The sequence below is a fragment of the Triturus cristatus genome, chromosome 3_1 (genome assembly GCF_964204655.1).
Source record: "Triturus cristatus chromosome 3_1, aTriCri1.1, whole genome shotgun sequence".
In the NCBI taxonomy this organism is placed as follows: Eukaryota; Metazoa; Chordata; class Amphibia; order Caudata; family Salamandridae; genus Triturus; species Triturus cristatus.
The window spans coordinates 514202506-514219499 of NC_140583.1; the positions used below are offsets into that span (position 1 = coordinate 514202506).

The 16994-nt window shown below is 43.2% G+C and overlaps 1 protein-coding gene across 3 annotated transcripts in view; it reads left to right on the forward strand.

The window, feature by feature from the left end:
• Positions 1-16994, forward strand: part of LOC146860512 (aminopeptidase N-like) — an 832137-nt gene that overhangs the window by 565537 nt on the left and 249606 nt on the right. The gene's annotated exons all lie outside the window — the stretch shown is intronic.

Sequence of the window (16994 nt, forward strand, 5' to 3'; positions counted from 1 at the left end):
ACATATTTTTTAGGGATTTTACCTGCATTAATTTTAGCATAATTTAGTCCTTTTATAACTTTATTTTGCGCTCAAATATGTAGGCCCCCTTTCTACTTGTTTCTGGAGTTTCTCATTAATAGGGAAATTGTGAACATGTGCCTTTGTATTTTGGAATTATGATGCACAGTATAGTGAAGAGTGGTAATATTAACTCAATGGAATGACTTAAATGGGTCGTTACTTGTAAGGGATATTTTCAATGTTCTCTGCATATTGGTGCAATTGAGCTGGGGAGTGTAATTAGAACGGCTCCCACTGCCACTAACATGGTGTATGTTGCTGCAGTGTGTTTATTATAATTCTCAGCAATTTAGCGAATGTGAACTAATGCCAATGTAAGGGGTGACTGTATAATCAGTAGGATAGGCTGATTGTGTGGTATATGTTTATCCAATAGATGGCTCTGGTGATGCAGCAAAACATAGAAAACAAAATGCCTGTCTTCCAGCAAAATCATTTAACGATTAATAATAGTTTTCTGCAGTTTCCAGCAACTGAGATTAAGTCTTAATGACAGTGACAAAGGGGGGAGGAGGATTGCATGCTTGTTGCAGTACTAGAGGTAGACCAGAATGGCCCATATGTAAATGGTGAAGTGAATGGCCACCCAGTGTCTTTTTTTAGGTCGAGCCTAGCGTTGCAGCGCATGCGATGCTCTCTTTGCGGCGCATGCAGTATTCAGTATAGCGGGGAAGATTTGTGGAAGCTCCGCCCACTCTCTGCCCATCATTTTCATTGGCTTGTGTCTTAAGTGCTGCCTTTCGATTGGTTGTGGGCTTGTTAGTCCCTCCTTATGATGGTTATGCCGTCATTTGTGTCCTTCCATGGTTTTTGGCCCCTTTGCTGCACAGACCACTTCCTAACCATGCCCCCCCTCCCGCAGTCCGATGCCTTCTCTCCCGCCCCCCCTTCGTGCCTTCTCACCCGCCTGCACTCTTGTTTGCAATGCAATAGGTCTTGCGTGAATCTGCGAGTCCCATTGCATTGTAAATGTTTGTTCCAGCTGGGGTTGCTCAGTGCGTGCAGGCCCTTGACAGTCAACAGATTTCCCTCGTGTCCCAGCTCATTCCACAAGGGCAGCACTTCGACTCAGAACCTGTAAATATTGTCTTTACCAGCGCCCTTCTGCTCCCCCCGAGGGGCGGGTTGGAGGGCTGTCACTGGTGGAGTCGTGCTGCCGGGCCCCTATTGTGCACACTTAGATGGCACCTTCCCCCAACGGTGCCCGGACTCCCAGAGCTGCCTGAGCCCAGGCGGTGACGACCAGCTACACACCATGGAGGCCAGCCCGGCTGGCGGGAGCGTCATCCTGGGGGCCCTACACGCTCTTCAGTCTCTGGGTCAGCGTGGGCCTCAAGGAAGGCCTCAGCTTCGGCCTTCCCTTCGACAGGGCTGGGGAAGAGGGCCTAAGCCGCGGGGCAGCTGTGACCTCTCCGAGACTGTGTTTAACTTCCTAGCCCACCTTCCTAGGCCCCCAGTTGTATCAGGAGCTCTGCGAGCGAGGCCTCAGCTCCAAGAACCAGGAGTCCGACGATGACCTCCTGGATGACAGTCTGGTGCGAGTGGATCGCCCGAGCCCGACAACAGCATTGTTGTGAAGAACTACCGGCCGGTGCAGCAGATCTGGAGCCAGCCCCCTCAGGTACGACAGGGATGGGTGACGGGCTGTGTGTGTGACTTATGATGTTCTTGTTGATAGCCAAAGCTTTCCATGCCGACAGAGTGCAAAGGACTTGCACTGGTGCACCTTTAGGAGAGTGCAGCGCTGCATCTGCTCTACACTCACACACTCCTGGAAGTTCCGTGCAAGCACTGGGCCTTCATGTTACAGTCAGAAGTGCATGGGCAAAAAGGGTCCTTGGAACCCCAAACCCGCATGTTGTAGTAGATGGTGTACAGGCTCAGCTAGTTGCAGAGGGACCGCAAATGAGTTTAAGGACTCCACAGAGCCGCCACAAGGGTAGCCTGTCCTTTATGAGAGTCTGACTCTCCCTCCCCCGCTATCCCTCAAGGCTGACCCAGGGTGCGGGCATTGCAGGCTTAAGGCTCTGAATGGGGCCTTAAGGGCCCGATGGAGGTGGGTGCATGCCTTCAGGGCCTCGGCCCCCGAAGGAATGAAGGGGGGGACGTCTCCTGCAGAGAAACATGGGTATCAGGTTTACATGCTAGACTCTGTTTTACTGATGTGCTCCTATTGTATGCACTAACTCTGAGAGAGCACGATCTTCCATTTGTCTTATAGTGCTACTCATCCCAGTGTAGTGTCAGAGCACTATACATCACATACACACATTATACATGGACAATAGACCACATACGCGTGAAAATCAATGTACAGGATACTACATAAAACAGTGAGGGTTTTAAGGTGTAGGAGTCACATATCGACTTTACTAGTAGGGTCTTTATGTTTACAGTACATATTCGGATGGCCCACTGATTCTGCATATTGACCCTTTAGAGGTTTTTTTCAGATTTTAAATGGCCCTTGACTGATTTTCTCCTTACCACAGTCGGTGTTTACATTTTTCATGCAGCCCACACTCATTGCAAGTTTATACACCAGGCTACCACATGCCAGGCATTTTTTCTAAGGGTACAACACGTGCACACAATTCCTTTCTAGATGATGCCCATCAACATATCTGCACCTCTCTGGATTTTTGTACATTGCACTCTGTGAGCTGCAGCCTCGATGTTCTGGGATGCAAGTCAGTGCTGTCACTGCTCCGATACTGCACCACGCAGCACTTACAATGCACCTCAGAAAATCTGTGATTCATAAGGCGCTTGCGTTGAACTCAGCTCTTGTGTTCCTTCTGGTGGCCTTTATGCGCTCCTTCACTTGGCCCATGTTTGCTGCAAAACCATCTACATGAACAAAACAGGGCATTATTTGCTGTTGCCGCCTCCTAGCCACAAAACTGATTTGATTCATTTAACTAACCATTGTCAAATCTGGGATACAGCAGCAGCCGTTAATGGCTTAGTAATTGCCCCGTTAGACTGGGAGGGAAGGACCCCTGCAAACATGTTGCATTAGATGGCAGTGCGTAAAATATAAGGGTGTGTGTGTATATTTGTATGTATATATGGAAATTACTACTTTATGGATTGTCAGAGAGGGTAAGTAGTAAAAACAAGACCATGATTCCAACATCAGCAGCCATGTTTTTACACTTCACCCTTAATCCTAGGATCTCCCAGTACTTCGATTCTCCTAAGTGATCAGTTTTGTTAAATTGGTGAGTTTATTATCCCATCAATTGTGGTTGGAATAGGACGCTTTGGTGAGTGTCACAGAATTTGTAGGTATGCACATTGTGACTGCAGTAAGTGAAGAAAACGTCTGCATTCCCCCAGAGATTTACCCATTGGGTCCAGTTTGCCAAAATTTCAGGCCTTTGCTATTTACACGATTCTGCTGTGATGACCTCGTTGGTTGGGGATTTTGACTTTTGCTTTATCCCTTGAGAAGAAACATATGGTCTGGTCAAGGGTATGAGTCATGCGAGTCAGTTGGGCCCCTATCATTTATATAGTTGAAAACTTTCTGATGCTTGTTTTATTTGTTGCTTAGCATCTGGCACTGTTATAGGAGAAGCATGCATCCAAGGACTGTACTGTATGCAAAGTATTTGGAATGAAGACTTATAAACTCTTCGTCAGGAAAAACGACGTTTTGTTATGTATTTGGACACGGATACCAACAAATGCTTAAGGTCCGTATTTGGATATTGCTTCGGATGGTTCTAGAGCTCTGTCACCTTGTAATAGCTGCACAAATGGAAATCTAAGCTGGCTAATTTGCATCGATAATGATCATTTGGTGTAACAACACATTCATATTTGCGATTTGCTGAGTTAGTTTAGTGGATGTAAACAACACTGTTATAAAAATATATATATATGGCACTTATCTTTGTTTTACTCATCTGTGAATTGATTACTCGAAGGCTTTGCAGAGGGAGCCTAATAAAAAAATACACAAAATGGACAATTGTGGTGTTGCTCTCTGGAGTGAATGGCAACTTACTGCTCTTGGGGAGAGGCTCATACTTTTAGGTTTAGTGAACCTCAATGCTCTCCAAGAATTTGATAAGACGTTGTTCCTTCTTCAGAAGAAAAAATTGAAATATCAAACTGTCATTCCAGTCTGTAACATTTTCTAATCACCTTGATGACCAGAGAAGCAAAGTTCATTCTCTTAAATGGGGTCAAAATTACACCAGTAACTTGTCGCAGACATTGCTTCTAGAGTTACTCTACAAAGGTGCTTGTTACTCAAAGTAGAGTTTAGATCCACAGTGTTACTCGCTGTACAAGCAGTAGTTACCACTTGTAAAATAGACCATCTTGGATGGGGGCAACCTTAAACATCATAATCATCTCTATTCCAAATCCTCAGGAGCCTAGAGGCATGATTTGAGCTCCACGGTTTATACCCCAGAGCAAGTGTTTCCTCAGTACTCACCGTCAGATTAAGGTGGACCAGTTTACACCGCCTTCATCCAAGCCAAATCTCAAATTTACTGTATTTAATTGCGCTTATGGTAGGAGAGAGTCTCATTTATTTTTGTTGGGAATGTCTGTATTTTTATAGGGTGAACCTACCTGTAAGGCAGGGCAATGTTGTACAGGGTCAGAGCAAAAGATAGTGAGTGATGGTAGGAGGGCCTGACACTGTTACAGCGTGATGTAGTGCTTTTCTAAGAGGCCTGTTGTAATTTCTGTCATAGGTTTGGGCAGTACTGGAGGATGCACAATGTTGTTTCAGGTCCGGGGTGGAAATAGTAAAGATGGGGCATCATGATTCCTAAACCCCTAGATCTTCTGTCTAGCCTTTAGGCATTAGAACCTTTCCAAACCTAGGTTTTTTCCTACCCACCTTCCAATGTACTATGAGTTGCCTGTAAGGGCTGCTGTTACTGCTACCCAGTTTATAGGTGCAAAGTTAATTGACTCAGAAGTACGAGTTGGCTGTGCAGAGGTTTAGACTTGTGATCTGCAGACTGGACCAGATGTCTACAGCATGTGCTTACCTCTGATATCTAGGAACCAATCACAACAGTGGTGTGTAGATTCATCCTCTAGACATTTTCAAGCATTATCCGAGATTAATCGATATCTCTCTCTCTCTCTCGCACGCTCTCTCTCGCTCTCTCTCTCGCTCTCTCTCTCTCATTCGCTCTCTCTCGCTCTCTCTCTTGCTCTCTCAAGGCGCATTTGGCATGGAGGAGCCTGGATCCCCAATCGCAAGACTCTAAACATCAGTACATTTGTTTGTAGCTGGGTAGCAGCTCGCTACAAGTCGGTTCTTAACTCCATGGCCCCTAACTGGAGCCCAGCAGTGGTCTTCAGGGCGCTCGCTTGTGAACAGTAAGAGAGGTTTGGGATTAGTCTCCTACTCCTGATGATTAGATGATATTCTTGTCTCTCTCTTCCATGCTACTGAATCTAAAACGTTCCTCCTTACTTTTCTTTCTCCCACCAAGTTCTTTAACCATTCCAGGATGGCTTCTCTTGCATGCATGCGCACTTCTGCACAGTGGGTGACTTTCAATACATCTTCATTTGCTTCCACACACAAGACCTATTCTTTTTACTTTTGCTTGTTTTGAAAAATACTTTTTAAGTTTTTTAGGTTGTCAACCAGGTTTATTATGCAGCTATTCGGAAACTGCATTGGGATGTTCGCTTCACAATTCAATATAGTAATGCACAATTGCATATAAATGTATCTTTTGTTGAGATCATGAATTTCTAGCAAATACGGCCTTCTGGCACCTATGCTGAACACAACGTGCTCTCCATGCCAATGGAGTCAGGCTATCCTGGATGATGAGGGGTGAAACCCCGAAACCGGTCTTAGGATGCTTGTTTCCAGTCCAGGGAAGACCTGGCCTGGCAGTTCAGGCTGGACTGTTCCCATGAGGCACAGGGCGAAGACTGATTAGCATATGGCTGGGTTCAAACTGAAGTGGCATGGTGAGCAAAAAAAACAATGGCTTTAGGTCCATATCTGTGTACTGGGGTGAATATATGACCTTGTTCTGCATTCCGTCCATCAATTGATGTTTTTGAACAAGACGTATGGGCCTTGCCAGTCCCTTGTTTAACAACATGCCCGAGATCCCATAACTAGATCACTTTGCAGCCTCCTAATAAAAACAAGCAATGGCAATTTCAACCGATCTTGCCATATTGATGAATTTAGTGGTGTAGTTCTTATTATAAATTATTAATATAATGTGATTTTTATGAGATGCAAAAGTAGTGTGTAATAGAATACAGCTGATGTTTTAGATTTTTGGGATGTATTTTTACATTCACAAAATATATATATTTTTTGTTTTTACTTTAATAGTCTTTTGACAGTATTGTGTAACATAATACTTCCATATAATTGGAAGACTAAGGGTTTTTTTAGGATCAGGGTAGAGCAGACAGGTTTTTAAACTTGTAAATGAATGAAATAGGTATGCAGTTTAAAGTAAGGGGATGATAGGGTTAAGGGTGTGTATGAGACCAAGTAAGAGAAAGAGCAAGGAAGGGTTAGAGCAAATATTGGAAAACAATATTGTAAAACATTTTTTAGAAACATTTAAAACAATGTAATAAAAAAAAACTTTACACTTTTGTTTTAGCATTGTAGCATTTAAAGAGTGTAAACAAATGCTGTACAAGTATAGTGTTATATACAGGTTATGAAATTCCTAAAAAGTTAACATTTCTATAGCATTTATGCCTGTAAATAGATTTCTTTTTAGTATTTTGTGTAATAAATCCATTTGTGTATACAACTTAACATGTTGCAGGTAAATGTTCCATCATTTCATCGGCCAACTTTACTGTCAATGTAATTAGAAACCAATCATATAAAGTTCACTACTGATGTCCATTGATTGGAATCCTTCTGTATTTAATATTTTTGGGAACTTATATGTATTTAGCTATGCAGCACATTAATGTGGGTGCTGAAATATCTACTGTTCTTTAACATGGTGGAAAGTAAGCACCAAACTGCGTGACACACCAGGTATGGGAACACATGGAGAGAAATATTGCCTTTTAGCAGAAAATCGCATAGTCTAAAGCTCTGTTTTTAATATAAAAATAGGGCCTTCCTGGTCATATCACTTAAAATACAAGATTTGAAAAAAAGATTATTGTCTACAGGGGCTCATGGAAGACAATTTCTAAGGACTGGAATCTAGAGAATGCTAAAGTGATTCTGGTATTTTACTGACCTCTGCTGGTTGTTTTCTCTCAAGAAAGTTAAATAGAGGCAGTTGCCAGAAAAATTAAAAAAGAAAGTCCATCAACAGAAAGCAATTCTGGTATTTTACTGACCTCTACTGGTCCTTTTTCATTAAGACTGTCAAATATAGGCAGTTGAACAGAAAAAAAAGTCCCTAAGCGGAAGCAGACAAGTCCTAGGGCTGATCTCCGGAGCCCACAAACTACATACACATAGATATATACTAATATATAAGTATATACTACAGTATATACAAGCATTTGCAATGCAATGGGTCTTGCATTTACGAGAGTTTGAGTTATTGGCATTGTAAATGACAATGCCTTCTATTTATGTGTTGTTTTTAAAACAGATAAATAAAAGGCATTGTCATTCACTATGCAAATAGATCCAGCTCTTGCAAATGCGAGCCCTACTGCATTTCAAATGCACTTGGCACTTGTGCTATAATAAACAGAAAGCATTAGGAGACAGTGTGTCCTGCCTGCAACAGCAAGCAGGAGAAAGCAATAAATAAGACACAGTAGTACTAAGGAGGGACTACTCAGCCTATTGACCAAAGAAGAGCCACAGTTTACAGTGGACAATGACAAGCCAATGAAAAATATAGGCGGAGAGTGGGCAGAGCTTCGAGACTCTACCTCAAACCAGCATGCCTCAGAGAGCAGTGCATGTGCTGCCCAGGCTCGACCTAAAAATGGTTGAAAATGCTCTGTTGACTGCAGTAAACTGAGGACCCTACCAAGCCCCTACTACTCAATCCCATGTTCACTAGGATTGAGGGCCCTACCCAGGACCTCTCGGGATGCACACCTACTCCAATCAGTTGCTGATTAAGACTTTTGCGGCCTAACTCACTCTCCTCTCCATCCATTGCATAGCAGTCCAGGGTTGGGAAATTGAGGGATGATCCCCCAGGTGAACATCACATTCCATCCAAAATAGGGTGGGGTGACCATCCCTAATAACTGGCAACCCGGTGGCTGATGGGCTACCAGGTCAAGGCAATCCAGCTGAGGTTCTTCTTGTGTACACCCAGTATTTCACCTTGCTCAAAATGGGAAAAGGGAACCACCACTGTAGTCGGATCTGGACCAAGTATGCTGGATCTTAATGTCCCATGAGTCCCTTTATCTTGATAAAAACATTGGAAGAAGCACTCACAAAACCCAGTTTAAAGTAGGGTGCTGTGAAGACATTGGGTAAGTTGGTCTAGTATCAACACTTACTCATGCACTGCCATTTCAGAAATAGCTTAACTGTCCCCTGCAGCGAGCACTGTGGTGTGGTGAATATGCAACTTCCCATAGAGGTTTCTGAAGGAATACTAATGGTCAAAGTTTTAGAGTAACGGAATACCAGAATATGTTCACTGTTTGACTTACCTTAAGCTTGGCTGCAATGAACAAAGCAAAGACCCCAATAAGCTGAAGCATGTTTTTGTGGATATCACTTTATGTGACCATGAACCTGTCAATGAAATTTTGAGCTAGGTAGAATGTGTCCCTGTGAAGAGTGTAAACTTCACACACCTAAAATTGAAAAAAATATATATAAACATATAATATAATTTTCACAGGCAATTCAAAACAACTTGCCCAAAATAGTGTGCCAACCACACAATCTTTAAATTGAATTTGAACCTTTTATTACCTTCCTGCTTACACAACTGTTACCAATTATACAATATTGTAAATCCAACTTCTGGCTTTTGATACTACCAAATCCCACTTCTTGGTCTGATCCATTCTAGATTTGTTCTACTCTTAAGTAGTCTACTTACTGCTAGATTTGCTCATTTTGAATTGATATTTAACGATACCATGCACGTTGGGTTTTAAAATATTCTACTCCTCTCCATCCAGTATGGCTGCCCATCCATTCCAGGTTGGATTTTGGAAGCGTGGTCTTCAGAGACTCTGGTATCACTACCCTGGCGCCCATTTTCTAGAATGCCGTGTCAGCTCCACTCTTCCTCTAACATTACATTATCACACGACTGACCAAAAAGTTTTTTAATACTTTTGAGTATTACTTCTACAGTATCAATTAAGAAAGTTCCTCCAGGCGCCCTTCTTACTCGTCTTTTAAATTGACACTGTTTTTGTGCCACCAGATGTCTCTGTAGAGCACATGGTTTTATTCCCTAGTGAGATGTATCAAGTATACAAGAACCCCTTTTACAATCGGGATGAAAAACAGGTCTGCTAGTACTGTATAATGAAGTCCAAAAACAAACCTCAAAGAGCCAGTCCAGTAGTATTGCTCTTATGTTTGCTTTCAGCGTTGGAGGCTGCAGCAGCCAATGTTGGTCATGGGCATATCTGGTCTGCTTGTCCACCATTTTGCGCCAGACGTCTTTTGAGCTTCCCCAGCTAGAAAAGTAAATAGAGTGCGTAAAACTTGATGCCCATTTTTCGACCCCATTGCCCTTTAACAGCAAAACTATATTAATCTTTCAGAGAGTGCAGAGTGCACATTACTCATCAGCATTAATGTCAGGCTTCGGCTGGAAAGACACAGGTAATGATGTGACAAAACAGTTTTTGCAACAACAACAACAAATATACTGCTATCAAGTCCCATATTTCCAAATCTTACATGGCAGTGATCCAGAGGTTAAAAACCGAATGTCTCTGGAGGTGACATAGAAAATGTCTGCTTTGACACCAGTGGCTTTATAGGGAGCTACAAAGTGTTTAGGTATACAATTATTTGTTGTTTTGTCTGTCAAATAATGCTCAATACTACCTTGTAAATTGTGGTGTTTTCAAGACTTGGAATCTTAGCTTTGTATTCAACTGTGGCGAACAGCAAAGCAAAGCAACCCCAAGCAGGAAAGCATGTCACTGCTCCAATGCAGAGCTGCAGGATCGTAAGTGAGCGCAGTACGTTTATAGCGCAACCCTAGAAAAAAAGCAAACAAAAATGTATATATATGGAAGGGGTGGCCCGGTAACAAATCTGTATAGGGTCCATGCAGAAGGGGGGCTGATTGACTGTGTTTGTGACACCATGCCGCCACAATGTAGCGCCTAAATAAAGTTTTATTGCTGCAGTTCCAACGAGTAGCCTTCTCCGAAGTACAATGACAAAAAGTAACTGTAAGGTCTATGCAAATTGTTAATTTGCCTTTGTTTATGCTCACTGAGTTATCCAAGTGTCACAATAACAGATTCTACTATAGCCAGTTTCATGAGAGCATGTTATCGATCTCAGGAACCCGAGACCGATAGCCACAGAAAGATGTCAGCATTGAATTCCGTTGCCTGCGTGCATGTCTGATATAATTCTTTCGCTGTGCAAACGCAGCACATGGGGATTCAAAATATTGACGTAGCATGTCAACTATGACAAGGCTGTGTGACGCAAGCTACTGCGCCACATTGGGTCCTCACCCCTTAAGGGACCCCCCATTGAACAAGACCCATGCATATTTGTGATATATAAGATTAGGGGTGGGGGTACTTCCTTACAGTTTGCAGAGGTGAGGGGCATTATTTTGCATCACGCCCGTGGCGTGACATGCGTAAACTGCAGCATTACAAATACACACTTCCAAAGCCTACTGCTGATACGTTACACGACCCTCACAACAGATTGGGAGCAACACAATGCACAGAAAATCTCGTTGCTCTTACAGTACGGGCTAAATGCGACAATCTCCTGACTTTTGCCCCAAGATATGGCATCTGTGTATTGGATTAATATACCAGGGCCAGAAGGTAAAAAGCACTAGTATCTGAAAGACACAAAGATCCCGTGTGAAAATGCAGGTAAAGTGACCTCGAGGATTGCAAAAATACTGTGTGTGTGCCTGGGTGCGTGTGTTAAAGAAATACAAAATCGTTTTTCTTGTGACCACGCGGTACTTGCCCCATATTGCAATAATCAGGATCAAAATAATCAAACTCCTCGATTGAGTATTTGGACAGAGCAAACAATTCAGTGACTAAATGCAGATAGATAAAATGTTGACATGGAAGAAGTTAAAGTACATAAAATCGCATGAAGTGGCAGCTCAGGTGTGCAGCAACACTTAACCAAGAATGGTGGTTTCCAGCCGTCCCTGAGGCTTGCCAGGAACACAACAAACACCATAGCCGCTTCCTAACCTTAGGGGTGTGCTCTTCTCCAGCTGACAGAGTGGACTGCACACACATACAAGCATTCTGTAAAAAAAAACCAGAGTGCACCAGGGGTAAGACGCATGAAAACACCCTTCCTTAAAACCATGGCGGGGGCTCTATGCTTACTTCTCGTCCACATGAATGCTGGGCGGAAACTTGATGGCCAGGTCGGTCTTCCAATGGACGTGCCGAACTTTATACACCTGCCCGAAGCCACCCGACCTGATCTTTTCCCAGTTGGAGAACTCGGCGCAGTCAAACGTCTTGAGCAGCCCCATCTCCCAGGAGGAAGCGCCCTCTCCCACCATGGTCCCTGCTCCAGTGCCCGGCCGCTGGGCTGCCTCCCCCGCCAGACACCTGCCTGCTCACTGCGCCGGCCTCTGTTGTCTTCCCTGCAGCCCTGCCCTTCCCAGGTGACTGGGGTGTGTTTATTAACCAGTTGCTTTCTCCGCAACACTGCTTATTCATAGAACTAGAAGCAGTTTCAAAACTTGTGCTGCACACAAGCTGCTGCTGCCACCTGGGGACGACGCACATCCGGTGCAGAACCGTCTGGGGACAGGAAGGCCTCTCTCGCCGCCCGTCTTCTCCAAAAGGTAAACAAAGAAAGGAGACATCGACTGGTGTCAGGCAGGTTCGGGTGCAGCACGGAGTAAAGTCTCCTGTTTGAACAGAGCCCCTGAACTGGGCCGTATGGCCTTAGCCGAGATAGACAAGGGACCGGCTGCACGGCTCCACTCACTGAGCCCCGCCCACCACAGAGGCACTTGTTCCTCTGCAGCTTCCTGCTTGGACCTCGGAATGGCACGCAAAGCAGAACAGGTGCTGTCTCTGCCAGGAGAGCAGCGAAACCAGATCAGAGCCCTCATGCTCCAGGGGAGGGGTGGGCAAGAAGTCAGGGACAAGAAAATAGTCTGTGTAGTAAAGGGGCTGATAGCCATGGAAGGAAACACATGAGGACATGGCCATCATGAGGAGGGACTAGGAAGCCGAAAACCAATCAGAATGCAGCATTTAGGATGTAAGCCAATCCAAAAGATGTGCGAAAAGTGGGCAAAGCTTAAATGAAACTTCCCTGCTATAGTATATACTGCATGTCTTAACGAGACAGCGCGAGCGCTGCCTAGGCGAGACCTAATGAAGGGCATAGTCAGTTAGGTGTAAGATTTCTATTTGGTCACAATGCCAAATTACCACTGGTGAACCCTTGGACCCCAGGGTTTATTTTTATCTTGTTAGAAACATATCAAATAATTGTTTATGGAAAACATAAAGTCGCGCTCTAGGGAGCTTTGAAGCAAAGGAAGAAATCGAAGCCTTTAAGATTTGTAAAAAGTGCACCGTGTGATGGTTAATCCAGAGAGGAGGGAGCAGTTTTTGCCCCTCTGCCGTTTAGCTTTTCAGAATGCACTAGGGACAGCACTTGTACAGAGTACATTCATTTCAGGTGACCTAGAGATTGCTGTGGGTACTACTAACTAAGAAAGCTGTCCACTGTGTTTCTAAGTCTGACAGATGACTGTTTGGGCTGAACTCCAATACACACAGGGGCTTTGAGTCCGCCCCTTTTATCTGTGCTTTTAGGTCGAGCCTAGCGGCAGTTCGCATACGTTACTCGCTCTGCGAGACATGCAGTAGTTGAGTATGCTGTGGAAGCCTATCCTTCTCTCCGGCTGGTGTCATTGTCCTTGGTAAATGCCGGCTTCTGATTGATAATGCGGCTTGTTACTCCCTCCTTGTTACCGCCCTGTCGCCATTTGTTACCTCCCATGAGGACTGGATCTTTTACTTGCGGCATTACACAGTCTCCTTCATAAGTCGGTAAGCATTATTTTGTTTTTTTATTTGCACCGGTTCGCTTTCACTTAAGCAGCTGCACTTGTTTGTTTAATTAATTTTGCTGCATGGGCCGAAACAGAGCGTTTCTACTCACTAATCTAACAAGCATTTGTAATGCAATAGGTCTCACATTTACGCAAGTTTGAGCTATTGACTGTGCAAATAACAATGCTTTTTATTTTGGTTTTTGTTTTTAAAAAATAAATAAAAGGCATTTTCAAAGGCATTTTTATTTACAATGCCAATAGCTTAAACTCGCATAAATGCGAGACCCATTGCATTGGAAATGCTTGGTATAGTTAAAGGTGCTACCTGCTCCACAGTTCATCCCATGGAAGTTCCAAACTAACCCCCTCAGGAAAATTAGTCAAAGTTTTGTTGGCAGTAACGCACAAATTACTATTTAGGTTTGAGCAAATGTTCCTGTAAAAATTGGCCCACTAGAGAATGATCACTAATTTGTGATACAAGTCCTGTAAGCGTATTAGGTAGAAATCTCTGCAAAATGATATACGTGATTTATTGCACACTGGATGGTGTGGCAATTCAAATGCAGGCTGAAGATTCTTAATTTAAAACTCAATTCCAGGAGTCAAATTCCATTTGTTCCTAGTTCTTACAAAAGATTAACTGCCTCCTGAATTGAAACACACAACGAAACACAAGTTTTGGATTTTACAGATAACAAGATAAGATTGAGTAAAAGTGCAGAATCGGTGAAAATCACATTAAAGAAAAGTGCAGTTGAGCAACATACTCCTCAGTGCAAGCTCACATTGGGAGCAGAGAAGGACATGAAATCCATATCAAGAAAATGCTAAAGCATTTCTGAGAGAAGTGCTAGGTTGTCCCTGTAACTCAGGTGTGATTAGAATTACAAAACTGTGAGTAAATTTGAGGGTGGTGGTTGAAGTCCTGAAAAAAAATCATAGTAGATTTATATCCTGGGGTATGGAATGCTGCTGTGGTTTTATTTCAGATTCCTGCAGATACAGAATTTCTCATGTGGTGTTGCATCCACAAGAGTATACTGAGAACACCTCAATCTTTAGTCAGATTCCAAAGATAGATTTTGAAAGCCTGCAGTTGCCCTGTAAGTTAGTGCTGGTGTAGTATATTGATAACCTGATGGTTGCATCTAGAGCAAAAGAAAATTGCAAGTTAGATATGATCACGCTTGTGAAGCACCTTGCTGACAATGGTCAGAAGGTGTCTACCACAAAAGTGCAATACTGTATGAAAGAAGTCACCTATTTGAGTCACTATATTGAAAAAGTCCAAGAAAAGTGTCTAAAGAACCCGTTTCTGCAATCCTGAGACTGAATCCTCCAAACATGCAACAGGAAGTGTGGGTGTTTTTGGGAATGGTTGGCTACTGTAGACAGTTGATTCCAAGCTTTTTCCTCATTGCAAAACCTTCACAAAGGCTTACTCACAGCGATGTTTCTGATCTGGTTCAATTTTATGATAAACATGAGTGCCTAGACAAACTCTGCAGTGCACCCACTCTTGGAATGCCAAATTATGAAACAAATATACATGTTATGCCATTAGAGAGAAGGGTGTGTATTGTTGGTTCTAACTCAAAAACACTATAAAATTAATAAACCTGTGGCGTACTTCTCTGTCACATCAGATCCAATTGCTGCTACTCTTCTTGGATGTCTAAAATTGTTAGCAGCAGTCTGCTGTGAAATTCAGCAAAGGGATAGTGATGAGTTAAACATTTATTGTGTTACTCCCTCACTCAGTTGAGATTTTGATGACTCGTACATGAACTCAGCATTTCATAAAACGTTGTCTAATCAAATATGAGCAAACAATTGTGGCAGCTGATGATATTTCAATCAGAAGTTGCAGTACTGGCCCTGAATCCCACAACACGTTTGACAACTGGGGTCAGGGATAGGTATGATGAGGAATGTGACCATGATTGCATTGATATGACAGAATTGTGTACCTAGTGAAGGTTAGACATACTAGATGTTTCACTTTAACAGGCTGATAAGATTATATTTATGGATGGTTTTTGTCTGAGAGACCATTTTGGTACATTGAGTGTAGAATATGTAGTCTGCAGCATTTCAAATGTTGTGGATACATCACACTTGTGCGATGCAACTTCAGCACATGTAATATAAATGATTGCACTTATGAGAGCATGCTGCTTATATTATGGATTTCATGTTACAACCTACACTGATAGCCAGTATGGTTTTTGCATGGTCCACAATTTTAGACAATTGCAGTCACAAAGGGGTTATAAGACATCTTTTGATACTCCCATCTATATTAGAACATACATTTTACGTTTGTTAACATAATTTCAGCATTCTAAATAGATTTCTATAGTAAAATGTGCCACCCATAATTCAGGAACTGATATGGTTACACTTAGAATTTGCTGCGCAGACGAAGTAGCAAAAAGTAGCTCTTGAATCTGCTACAAACAATTCAAAGGAACAAGAGCAATGTAAAACTGAGAATGAAAGTGTAAATAATTTCCTATTAACTTCAGTACAAGAAATTAAGTGAGCAAAAGGAGCTCCAAGATGAACCACTAGAAGCTGAGAAAAGAAAATGGGAACTGCCCAGTTGAACAAATTACCAAAATGATGTGTGGGTAACAACGGAAGAGCAAACATTCTACTAGATTAAGGGCCAGATTGTTTGGGAGGCCGACATGGTAGGCTTAAAGTCCCACCGCCTTAATATGCTGATGGCAGTCAGAGTTTAAACTGGCCGAGGAATCCGACGCGATTCCGAGGGGCTCAAGAAGACTGTCGGCCAGTAGGAAAGCCTTCATAATCCCTTAAGGACGGTGTTTCCCCCGTCTGGATTATGATGTTGGTTTCCAACAGCCAATCCATGTTCGCCTTTATGACATGGACTGGCTGTCAGTAACTGACTTAGGGTGGCACTAGCAGGGCTCTTCCCCCCTGTCCCTCCGCATTTTGCCCTGGGGCGCATTATGGTGCCTCCTAAACATCCCTGCGCCATGTGGCAGGCACCCTGAGGTGCCTGCGACACTGTGCAGAGATGTTGAAAAACTTCAATTTTTCAATGGGAGCTTGTGCTGCAGGCAGTTTCAGCCCGCCGCACAAGCTCCCATTGAAAAATTGAAGTTTGCGACAGCACCATGTGCAGTCGCGTCATAATTGTATAGTTGGAACCACCGACCTATGGTCTGTCGGTTCCTTCCATGATACGGTGTTGGTAGGAGGCAACTGCGACCGACATTGTAAATAGGGCCTAAATGTTGTTTTCCATGTGTAGGCAAATTTATGGTCCGACTCATCTTGATCGAGATTCTATGGTCAGGCTTTTTAATAAATACTGGTACAAGCCTATTAGGTCTATTGCTGAGAATTTGTGTCAACACTCTGTTGTAAATCTGTTCAGTAGGTCCTGAGAAAATAGCATTTAAATCAATATATATATCTGTAAGCGCGCTCTGTGCGCTTACCGTAAGCTTACCGTACGCGTACGGTGCCGTGCGCGAGCTCAATTCTGATTGGTGGTTACATGACTGTAAACATTCGAATCGGTCGAAACCAGGAAGTGTCGGCCACCATTTTCTGTCTCTCGCACTGAGAAACAAAGGTGGGGAACGTGAAAAGGGGGCAACGAAGAGAGTTGCAGACCCCCTAGTGTTTGTTAGGGGGTCCGAGAAGGACCCAAAAGTACGAAAAATACATTTAATAATTTAAAAAAAAAATCGC